Source organism: Lissotriton helveticus, chromosome 11 (genome assembly GCF_964261635.1).
Source record: "Lissotriton helveticus chromosome 11, aLisHel1.1, whole genome shotgun sequence".
NCBI lineage: Eukaryota > Metazoa > Chordata > Amphibia > Caudata > Salamandridae > Lissotriton > Lissotriton helveticus.
In genome coordinates, this window is record NC_136072.1 from 1,082,638,810 (window position 1) to 1,082,651,215 (window position 12,406).

Consider the following 12,406-nt stretch of genomic DNA (forward strand, 5'->3'; position numbering starts at 1 on the left):
TTATGTTATGTTATGTTATGTTATTTTATTTTGTATAGCGCACAGATGCCGCAGCCAAGAGGCGTCCCGGCGCTTATTGGAGAAGGAATACACAACACAACAGAAAGGACCAGGTAGCACTGAAGCTAAACAAAGGAGAATAGATGAGTTTTTAATTGTTTCCTGAACTGAAACAAATCAGGGATGGAGCGAAGTGAGGCAGGCAAAGAATTCCACAGTGTAGCCGCCATCACCGAAAAGGACCGGCCACCCATTCTGGACTTTTTAAAACAAGGAATAATGGCCAGATTTGACCCTGCAGACCGAAGGGCTCTTGAGGGGACGTAGTGAAGAATGGTCTGGGTGAGAATAGGAGGGGAGGCCAAGTTGAGAATTTTGAAAGTAAGGCACAAAGCCTTGAACTTAATTCTTTGGCCTACTGGGAGCCAGTGGAGATCATGGATAGTGCTGCGAGCAGAAACAAATTTAGGGAGGCCGACCAGCATCCTAGCCGCCGCATTTTGTATCCGCTGCAGACGGGCTAGCTCAGCTTCATTAACACCCAGAAACAGGGAGCTAGCATAGTCCAATCTGGTCAATACCATAGCTTGGACTATGATCTGCCTGGTGTCTGCGTCAAAAAATTTAAAAATAGGCCGTAGGCACTGTAAAGCGCCAAAACAAGTTCCCGCGACACGTTTGATGTGAGGAATAAATGACAATTGATCATCAAGCCATACGCCCAAATTTCTGACTTCAGTTACAGGAGTGGGAGCAGGGCCCAATTCAAGAGGCCACCAATGGTCTCCCCATAGCTCACTGTCCCTACCAAAGAGAATAACCTCCGTCTTGGTGGCGTTAAGTTGTAAGCGATTATTCGCCATCCAGCCGGCGACAGCTTTAAGGGCTGCCTGAAAGGTGGAGGCGCTCATATTGGAGTCGCCATTGAGTGACACAACCAACTGTGTGTCGTCGGCGTATGACACTATTGTAAGACCAAAACTGGCAGCTACCTGCGCCAGCGGTGCAACATATAAATTAAAAAGGGTGGGGCTAAGAGCCGAACCCTGTGGAACTCCCTGCAGAATGGGGCGAGGGGCAGAAGTAAAGGGAGGTGTGGAGACTTTGAAGGTTCGATCCATAAGAAATGATCGAAACCAATCAAGTGCTAGTTCTCCGACTCCTGCCTCCGCAAGGCGGTGTAATAGGATCTGATGGGAGACCGTATCGAAAGCGGCACTTAGATCCAGTAGGATCAGTGCCGCCGTCTGACCTTGGTCTAGTATTTTCCTGATATGTTCCACCACTGCCAAGAGGGCGGTCTCGGTACTATGACCGGCTCGAAACCCATTCTGGGAGTTATCCAGTATGTTAGCTTCTTGCAAGTGAAGGGATAGAATCCTGTTGGCGTGAGCTTCAGCTATTTTAGCCATCCAAGAAAGGAGGGAGATAGGTCGGTAGTGCTCTGCTTTGGAAGGGTCGAGAGAAGGTTTTTTTTAGAATTGGTATGATGGTAGCCTGCTTCCAGGCAGTGGGAACACTACCAGTTCTAAAAGAGAGATCAATTAAGCTCTGCATTGCCGGGTAACAGCAATCAGCGAAATCGCGAAATTGCATGGGTCTCATAGGGTCATCCGGAGAGCCAGATTTAACTTTGATCGTCAAATTTAGGAACTCCTCTTGAGTAGGACCTGTAATGGCTAGTAGGGATTTAGGGGTATATTACCAACAACTAGCGATCATTTTTGTCTCTAACTTGTTTAGAGACAAAAATTATCGCCGCACATCGGCGATTTTTATCGCAGATAAACCTTGCTATTAGCAAGGCTTATCGCAAATGCGATAAAAAACGGCCGCAATGCATGAATATCGCTGAAAAGTCAGCGATATTCATGCATTATCGAGCAAATGTTCTTAGCCATGTTATCCACCTCCCATTGGATAATATGGTGAAGAACTGCTCAGGGCAGGTGTTAGCTTTTGGAGATAATCACGCTTAGCGCGAATATCTCCAAAAGTTGGTAATAGGAGATAGCGATGTTAGCGACTGTTTCCAGTCGCTAACATCTTGGCACGCCCACTTTGCATGTCATTAGTGATAAATAGCACTGACATGCAAAGCGGGGCCCAAGATGGTCGCTATCTCCTATTAGCTGTCACTAACTGGTGTTAGCGACAGCTTGGTAATAGGGAGATAATTTTATCTCCGCTTTCTTGGCTTTTAAAGCCAAAAAAGCGGAGATAAACCCCTTGATAATATACCCCTTAGAGACCTTGGGGGCACTATTAATTTCCCTGACAAAAGGCAGAGCAAATGACCTATATAGGGCCTCCACTTTTTCAACGAAGAACGATGCCAGATCTTCACAGTGTGTCATGGAGGCAGTGAACGTAGAGGCAGTTCTTTTATTGGTGAGGTCTTTGCACACCCTAAAAATAGTCTTGGTAGGGTTAGTGCTGTTTTTTATTTCCTGTGAGTAGAAAGCAGCCCTGGCAGGACATATGGCCCTATGATACGTTCTGGTACAGGATCTATAGGCTGCTTTAAGATCAGTATCATAGTTTCTGCGCAGGCACGTTCAGCTTTTTTGCAAGAAGATTTCAAAACCCTGAGGGAGTCATCATACCAAGGACTGGGGGAGCCCGATTTAGCCTTGCTCCACCTAGCTGGAATAAGTGTATCCAGAGACTGCTCAAGCCACTTGCAAAAGTCGTCATAACCACAGGAAACTTCCTCAGGAGGTTGAGGATGATGCTGCATCAAAAGAAGATGAAAGTGCTCTAGGTTCAAGTTTCTCCAAGGACGCTTAAGAGTCTTAGGCAGGTTGTTATTGGCTGGAGGGATATTGATAGTTATGCGCATTTCGATCAAATAGAGATCAGTCCAGGCCATAGGCTTTGGCTGGAGCACTTCAATATCCTTGCGACATGGAGCGCTGTATTGTAAATACAGCACATTCATCGTGGCACAAGGACATTCAGCACTGACTCAAGGAAACTTATGCATCCATGCAGTTGCGTCAGGTCCTTGTGAATCTTCCCCTAAAATGTTTTGAAAACCAGGAAACCAGTGTATTGTACCTCCTAAAGCTAAAAATGAAATGCAGAAAATGCAACTATGTAGTGCCATGAAATGGCAGACGTGCATTATGGAATATGGAAAAATGTATCTATAAATTATTTTCCTTTAAATTGATTGCCGTTCCTTCTCTAGTAAACATTTGAAGACAGTGGGACCTATGAGGATGCTATTATGAATTTGTGCTTCTTATATTTTCCACAACCCATGGTTAGCAGCCTAGATCTCATCTTTGTGTGAAGGTATATCTGCCTGAGCATCAAATCCATAACTTGGGAGGGTGCTGCTTACCTGTACAGCTATTTAGCATACAATTTCCCATAATTCTCTGCGTGTGGCTATCGACGGTTTGAGGCAGAGAGCTGATAGAAATTAGTAAAACAACACCATTATATGTCTTACATTGCCTATCAGAAGCAGTGGAGGAGTAGTTATGCATAAACAGATAACATCTTTTGAAAAGGAATCATGTTCTTTGTAACATGAGGTACTAGGGCAAGTGTGCATGAAATTCACACTAAATTGTTTAGCTTTGCGCAGTGGCAGTATCGTAGCCAATGAGGTTTAACCGAGGCGCGATTATTGCTTATTGAAAACTTTACCCAATACCCCGTCATGGAGACTTGAAATATAGTCGAAATGGCAATTTTTGACAGTCTCTTCGGAGACTGGAGAATATGTAATTAAAAAATAAGATACTTTATTTTGCAATGCAATTTACTTGCGATTTGTGATCTGTGACAAGGACAAAACGGTGACTCTATTTGGCTTCAGTTTACTCTTTACGTTCTCTTTTGTTTTCTCAGCTTTTTAAATACAGCAGTAATTTAGGGATTTATTTTCCTTGATGAGTTTTCGTAATTATTTTATTTCTTCCTCTTTGTTCTCATCTTTGCTCCACGGATTCGCTTGGGTCAGTGATGGGCAGAGGACGGGCTTTGTTTCAGCTCTCTGAGGTGACTCGCAGTCCGGCGCAGGGCTGGGCTCTTCCGAGGTCTCAGCTCCCATTCAAATGTGCACTAACCGCCCAGAAAGTTTTTTTCTGGGAGCGAAGGCGTTTGTTATCAGTAGGAAAATGTGGAGAGGGTTCATACAGATTGTATGGAGTGTTTGAAACAGAACAAGAACTGACAAAGATCTTGTTTTTGCCGTTTGACATTATGTAAAGTTTATTTATAATGCTCTTTGTGGCACTGAGTAATTGATGTTACCCAGCTCTATGACAGGGGCGTAGCTTCTGTTGGTGCAGCAGGTGCAGTTGCACTGGCGCCCACAGACCTGCGGGACCCACTGAACCCTGATTATTGCGGTATTTTATATTCCAAACTTCAACAAGGGGGCCTATTTTCTACCTTGCTCTAGGGCCCATTTTTTCACCTGAGAGCCTTGAAAGACTGCATGGATCCTCTCTGGTTTGAATTGGTGACAATGAGGTCAGGCAAAGAGCTCTTGTGTGGCTGCATCAGCCCAACTGGGCTACCAGATCTGGCACATTTGTATGCTGCATGCAGACGGAGACACACAACGTACACACAGCCATATATAGGGCAAGTATAAAAATCTGCATTGTGACGCAGCTGCGGCGTAAATGTTGCGGCCCATTTACAATGTGACGCATCTAGGGAGATGTGTCACATTGTAAAGTCCCGCATCACATTATACTTGCGTCAGGTATAATGTATGCAGGGTGGGCGTTCCCACGCTAAAAGCCTTCTAGAACTGACGCACTGAAATCTACAAGATTTCACTACATCACTCTACGCCTTCACTGTGTCAAAATCCCTACGCCTGCACAGACCAGGCATAAGTTATGACTCAGGGCTTTTTGCGTTACTTTCATGAGCACTTCCAGCAATGCGTCACTTTTGTGCCAACAGATGCGTCAGAATTTCTGACGCATCTGTTAATCCTTACGCCATGGAGCGCTGTATTGTAAATACAGCACATTCATCGTGGCACAGGGACATTCAGCACTGACTCAAGGAAACTTATGCATCCATGCAGTTGCGTCAGGTCCTTGTGAATCTTCCCCTAAAATGTTTTGAAAACCAGGAAACCAGTATATTGTACTTCCTAAAAATGAAATGCAGCAAATGCAACTATGTAGTGCCATGAAATGGCAGACGTGCATTATGGAATATGGAAAAATTTATCTATAATTTATTTTCCTTTAAATTGATTGCCGTTCCTTCTCTAGTAAACTTTGAAGACAGTGGGACCTATGAGGATGCTATTATGAATTTGTGCTTCTTATATTTTCCACAACCCATGGTTAGCAGCCTAGATCTCATCTTTGTGTGAAGGTATATCTGCCTGAGCATCAAATCCATAACTTGGGAGGGTGCTGCTTACCTGGACAGCTATTTAGCATACAATTCCCCATAATTCTCTGCGTGTGGCTATCGACTGTTTGGGGCAGAGAGCTGATAGAAATTAGTAAAACAACACCATTATATGTCTTACATTGCCTATCAGAAGCAGTGGAGGAGTAGTTATGCATAAACAGATAACATCTTTTGAAAAGGAATCATGTTCTTTGTAACATGAGGTACTAGGGCAAGTGTGCATGAAATTCACACTAAATTGTTTAGCTTTGCGCAGTGGCAGTATCGTAGCCAATGAGGTTTAACCGAGGCGCGATTATTGCTTATTGAAAACTTTACCCAATACCCCGTCATGGAGACTTGAAATATAGTCGAAATGGCAATTTTTGACAGTCTCTTCGGAGACTGGAGAATATGTAATTAAAAAATAAGATAGTTTATTTTGCAATGCAATTTACTTGCAGGTTTGTGATCTGTGACAAGGACAAAACGGTGACTCTATTTGGCTTCAGTTTACTCTTTACGTTCTCTTTTGTTTTCTCAGCTTTCTAAATACAGCAGTAATTTAGGGATTTATTTTCCTTGATGAGTTTTCGTTATTCTTTTATTTCTTCCCCTTTTTTCTCATCTTTGCTCCACAGATTCGCTTGGGTCAGTGATGGGCAGAGGACGGGCTTTGTTTCTGCTCTCTGAGGTGACTCGCAGTCCGGCGCAGGGCTGGGCTCTTCCGAGGTCTCATCTCCCATTCAAATGTGCACTAACCGCCCAGAAAGTTTTTTTCTGGGAGCGAAGGCATTTGTTATCAGTAGGAAAATGTGGAGAGGGTTCATACAGATTGTATGGAGTGTTTGAAACAGAACAAGAACTGACAAAGCTCTTGTTTTTGCCGTTTGACATTATGTAAAGTTTATTTCTAATGCTCTTTGTGGCACTGAGTAATTGATGTTACCCAGCTCTATGACAGGGGCGTAGCTTCTGTTGGTGCAGCAGGTGCAGTTGCACTGGCGCCCACAGACCTGCGGGACCCACTGAACCCTGATTATTGCGGTATTTTATATTCCAAACTTCAACAAGGGGGCCTATTTTCTTCCTTGCTCTAGGGCCCATTTTTTCACCTGAGAGCCTTGAAAGACTGCATGGATCCTCTCTGATTTGAATTGGTGACAATGAGGTCAGGCAAAGAGCTCTTGTGTGGCTGCATCAGCCCAACTGGGCTACCAGATCTGGCACATTTGTATGCTGCATGCAGAAGGAGACACACAACGTACACACAGCCATATATAGGGCAAGTATAAAAATCTGTATTGTGACGCAGCTGCGGCATAAATGTTGCGGCCCATTTACAATGTGACGCATCTAGGGAGATGTGTCACATTGTAAAGTCCCGCATCATATTATACCTGCGTCAGGTATAATGTATGCAGGGTGGGCGTTCCCACGCTAAAAGCCTTCTAGAACTGACGCACTGAAATCTACAAGATTTCACTACATCACTCTACGCCTTCACTGTGTCAAAATCCCTACGCCTGCACAGACCAGGCATAAGTTATGACTCAGGGCTTTTTGCGTCACTTTCATGAGCATTTCCAGCAATGCGTCACTTTTGTGCCAACAGATGCGTCAGAATTTCTGACGCATCTGTTAATTCTTGCGCCATGGAGCGCTGTATTGTAAATACAGCACATTCATCGTGGCACAAGGACATTCAGCACTGACTCAAGGAAACTTATGCATCCATGCAGTTGCGTCAGGTCCTTGTGAATCTTCCCCTAAAATGTTTTGAAAACCAGGAAACCAGTATATTGTACCTCCTAAAGCTAAAAATGAAATGCAGCAAATGCAACTATGTAGTGCCATGAAATGGCAGACGTGCATTATGGAATATGGAAAAATGTATCTATAATTTATTTTCCTTTAAATTGATTGCCGTTCCTTCTCTAGTAAACATTTGAAGACAGTGGGACCTATGAGGATGCTATTATGAATTTGTGCTTCTTATATTTTCCACAACCCATGGTTAGCAGCCTAGATCTCATCTTTGTGTGAAGGTATATCTGCCTGAGCATCAAATCCATAACTTGGGAGGGTGCTGCTTACCTGGACAGCTATTTAGCATACAATTTCCCATAATTCTCTGCGTGTGGCTATCGACGGTTTGGGGCAGAGAGCTGATAGAAATTAGTAAAACAACACCATTATATGTCTTACATTGCCTATCAGAAGCAGTGGAGGAGTAGTTATGCATAAACAGATAACATCTTTTGAAAAGGAATCATGTTCTTTGTAACATGAGGTACTAGGGCAAGTGTGCATGAAATTCACACTAAATTGTTTAGCTTTGCGCAGTGGCAGTATCGTAGCCAATGAGGTTTAACCGAGGCGCGATTATTGCTTATTGAAAACTTTACCCAATACCCCGTCATGGAGACTTGAAATATAGTCGAAATGGCAATTTTTTACAGTCTTTTCGGTGACTGGAGAGTATGGAATTAAAAAATAAGATAGTTTATTTTGCAATGCAATTTACTTGCAGGTTTGTGATCTGTGACAAGGACAAAACGGTGACTCTATTTGGCTTCAGTTTACTCTTTACGTTCTCTTTTGTTTTCTCAGCTTTTTAAATACAGCAGTAATTTAGGGATTTATTTTCCTTGATGAGTTTTCGTTATTCTTTTATTTCTTCCCCTTTGTTCTCATCTTTGCTCCACGGATTCGCTTGGGTCAGTGATGGGCAGAGGACGGGCTTTGTTTCTGCTTTCTGAGGTGACTCGCAGTCCGGCGCAGGGCTGGGCTCTTCCGAGTTCTCATCTCCCATTCAAATGTGCATATGGCTGAGATACCCGCCACCCCCTCTCGACACAATACCCAAGGATGGGAAACCGAAACGGTTCTGAACTTTTGGAAGGCGGGAGGGAGTGACCCTCCCGGCCGTATTTATTAAAATATGAAACAAAATCAAAACATTAAAATAACAGTTTCATATTATGTACAATTTCATTTCCACATTACGATGTTTGGCTAACCTTAACAGATCTCTAATACAAAGATTCTCCTAGCCGATCCAACATCCTACAAAACATTTGACTTGAAATTGTACATCCTAACGTTAAGGGCCAACGGCAAGGTCGTAACCGGTGTCAGATCCCTAAACCAGAAATACAACCCTCACTTGTGAGAGGACCAACCGCACAGAGGCGTACCTCAAGTGCATCTACCAATTTCCCTTGGACTTGACGGGGGCCCCAATGAACTCGACGCCATTTAACGGTCGTCCGAGGACTCGTGTGAGGTGTCTAAGAGGTAGCGTAAACCCCCTCCCGAACCCCACACAACTTACCCATCTGCCGTCGCAGATGTCCTGGCCCCGGGAAATTCCCCAGGAGGGCCCGTAGCCCCTCCTATCCAGGAAGGGGCCTTGACCACCTTTCCTTTCCTTCCGGCGGCTTATCCTTAGACGGGACCGCCTCCCCATTGAGGGGCCAATGGCCACCTCCCCCGAGCGCTCCCATCCGTAATGGGTGACGCCCCCCCATAGGGATCTTCCAATTACTGCTCACCGATCATGACCTTACCGCCCGACAATAAATACGACAAATTTACCTAAATTACTAAATCACGAAACAATTATAGCCTATTAAAGGCATGATTACTGATCAACACCACTGCAAAAACCTTTATTTGCACAACATACTGAAAGTGACCCTCTTTATTGCATACTCAAAAAATTATCACGACAATCGTCACAACCTGTAAGAAAATAGAGTTACCACATCAAAACTTTATTTCAAAACAACTAGCTGTCCTCAGGGGCTGGTGGGTGGGTCAAAATTGGCTCTTCGTTCCGTCTTGAGCTCACGTGCAGTGGGGAGGTGCAGCTTCAGAGCACAGGAACGAGAGGATGTTTTCTTGGCTTGTTGCTTCTTTTATCCGTCTTCGGGGCGGGCGTCAACCCGCCCCCGCCCGCCACCGAGGGCGTGGCCGAGTGCGTCAGTGTCTAGGACAACCCACTCCAGGGCGGAAAAAGGCGCACCCCGGCTACGCCGCTTCGGGCATACCAGCCGAGACTCGCCTCCCGCCCAAGATGGCTTCCCGGGGGGATCGTGGTACTCCACCATACGTTCGGGGGGACCGAATGGTTGCCCCTTTCCATATGGCTGAGATACCCGCCACCCCCTCTCGACACAATCCCCAAGGATGGGAAACCGAAACGGTTCTGAACTTTTGGAAGGCGGGAGGGAGTGACCCTCCCGGCCGTATTTATTAAAATATGAAACAAAATCAAAACATTAAAATAACAGTTTCATATTATGTACAATTTCATTTCCACATTACGATGTTTGGCTAACCTTAACAGATCTCTAATACAAAGATTCTCCTAGCCGATCCAACATCCTACAAAACATTTGACTTGAAATTGTACATCCTAACGTTAAGGGCCAACGGCAAGGTCGTAACCGGTGTCAGATCCCTAAACCAGAAATACAACCCTCACTTGTGAGAGGACCAACCGCACAGAGGCGTACCTCAAGTGCATCTACCAATTTCCCTTGGACTTGACGGGGGCCCCAATGAACTCGACGCCATTTAACGGTCGTCCGAGGACTCGTGTGAGGTGTCTAAGAGGTAGCGTAAACCCCCTCCCGAACCCCACACAACTTACCCATCTGCCGTCGCAGATGTCCTGGCCCCGGGAAATTCCCCAGGAGGGCCCGTAGCCCCTCCTATCCAGGAAGGGGCCTTGACCACCTTTCCTTTCCTTCCGGCGGCCTATCCTTAGACGGGACCGCCTCCCCGTTGAGGGGCCAATGGCCACCTCCCCCGAGTGCTCCCATCCGTAATGGGTGACGCCCCCCCATAGGGATCTTCCAATTACTGCTCACCGATCATGACCTTACCGCCACAGGCCGGATAGTTGACCGGCTATCCGGACCCCCCACAACAACTCCTGCCTAAAGGTCATGTTATAAACTTTTTAACCAAGCTATGAGGTCTCCTATGAGTAACTCATTCCCCACCCGGGACAAATGAACACCGTCCCCCAAATACATACTGTCCCCTCTGATACAACCATGCGAGACAGAATGCAGAGTACTTGAACGAAACAATCTACTCACTTTGTTATTTATTTTCCTTACTGAATGATTCAGAGCAGAAACAGAAATAGCCCCCCGCCACACTTTTCGTGGGATCATGTGGGACCATGCAATTGTGCACCCTGGAACTCTCCTTGCCAACCAACTTACTGTGGAAAGCATTGCCTCAAGAAGAAGTCGTCTACCAGTGGCCACCAAATCGTTGCCCCCAAGATGAACTATGATTATAGACGGCGGTGACCTGGTCCGCCCTAACAAATCCTCGAAAAAGGTCTGAAACTGGTCAATACAGAGCCCGCCCTTTCCGTAGAAGGACACACTGTACCCGTATTCCCCAGCCACGTGAATCATGTCACCTGCTTTGAATACGTCCGCGGCACGCCTCACGTATGAGTGGCCCACGACCCACACCTCCTTTTTCCCAGCCGGTGATGTCTGACCGCTGGTCCCCATGTGTCGGGTCGACTGCACAGTCCGCCCCGCCTCGTAGGCTTGCGCAACTGAAAACCAAACAAAACAAGAAGCGTGAGTACATCATTACAGCTTCATAACATGTGCAACCGCACATACCTTTTATAACAGTTCGAAGACCAACGCCCTACACGTTTTACTTCTTCTACACTCAGACCCCTGGCTGTAGCCTCTGTAGCAGCCCCTATCCGAAAAGAATGGGTCCCAAACTCGCCGGGGTTCAAGCCCGCGGCCGAAATCGACATCGCAAGCACCCGCTGGAACTGAAACCTTGTCAGTGGGGTGGTGTCAGCGTGTCTCAAAAAGGTCCCCCCCCATGATGCCACTCTCTGCGCTAAATATTCCTCTACGCAAACCACAGGGCACATGGGGGACCCGGGAATCCTCTGTATGATTATGCAGTCCCCAAACGCACCCTGATCGGTTTTGGACCTGACAAACGAGACAGTCATTGTCTCCCCCTTGACCTGAACGTGCTCTTGGCACAATCCCCCCATCGTATCCCGCTTGTTCCTCGCCACTAGTTCGCTTACCCGCATAGCCCCATGGAATGCTAGCGCAAAAGCGGCTCGGAATAACATTGTCTCATACTGTGATGAACACGTTGCCGGGAGTACGGAAAATAACAGGGCCAACCTATCCAGACCTATCGGGCGCCTCTCATCTGCTTTGCGACCCTCCAGGCGTTGCCACCCCCGTAGCGCTTTCTGGACTACGAAAGACGCTGTCGGGTCCTGGATCCCATGAGCCCTTGCCATAAAGGAAATGGCGGCCCGATGCCTCTGGGCCGTAGCTACTGATTTGCCTGCCTGATGTAAAGACAGCAAAAATTTAACGACAAGCTCCTCCTGGCCCCAAAGCTCCCCCCTAGCAGAACCCAAAAAGGACCAATAGGAACGGAAAGCCCCTTCGTATGCCTTCCTTGTCCTGGGCGCTAAACTCTCTCCCACGAGGTTTTGTAGTTCGGGGCACCGAGAGACCAGAGAGCTTCGGGAAAGGGTGCTGCCACCGGGTCCGCTGCGGGCAGAAAACCCCAGAAGGCCTGCATACGGAAACGAGAAAGCGCATCAGCCGCTTGGTTCAATACCCCCGGGACATGTCTTGCCCTAAAGAGCACATTCAACTGCATGCACAATAACACAATTTCTTTAAGCAGTCTCAGCATCCATTTGCAACGTGCTGCCTGACTATTGATACACTCTACCACGGTCATGTTGTCAGACCAAAACACCACAGACTGATCCCGGAACCCCTCAGGCCAAGCTTTCAGGGCCACCAAAATAGGGAAAAGTTCGAGAAAAGCAATGTTCCTCGTCAATCCGCACTCATGCCACCATGACGGCCATTTTTGAGCCGTCCATTGTGTGCCGAATATGGCGCCAAAACCTATACTCCCCGCCGAATCTGTCCACAGCCCCAGCTCCTCAGAGGACACCGCCGGTTTTATCCAGACAATTCGA

At 46.5% G+C, this 12,406-nt stretch overlaps 3 non-coding genes across 3 annotated transcripts; all 3 read left to right on the forward strand.

Annotated features, from left to right (window-relative positions):
- Nucleotides 1-3,586: 3,586 nt before the first annotated feature.
- Nucleotides 3,587-3,726, forward strand: LOC144793645 (U4 spliceosomal RNA). Its single transcript, XR_013603124.1, has one exon. It is a non-coding gene; the product is annotated as a U4 spliceosomal RNA (small nuclear RNA).
- Nucleotides 3,727-5,647: 1,921 nt separating this feature from the next.
- Nucleotides 5,648-5,787, forward strand: LOC144793646 (U4 spliceosomal RNA). Its single transcript, XR_013603125.1, has one exon. It is a non-coding gene; the product is annotated as a U4 spliceosomal RNA (small nuclear RNA).
- Nucleotides 5,788-7,716: 1,929 nt separating this feature from the next.
- Nucleotides 7,717-7,856, forward strand: LOC144792980 (U4 spliceosomal RNA). Its single transcript, XR_013602656.1, has one exon. It is a non-coding gene; the product is annotated as a U4 spliceosomal RNA (small nuclear RNA).
- The last annotated feature ends 4,550 nt before the right edge of the window (nt 7,857-12,406 follow it).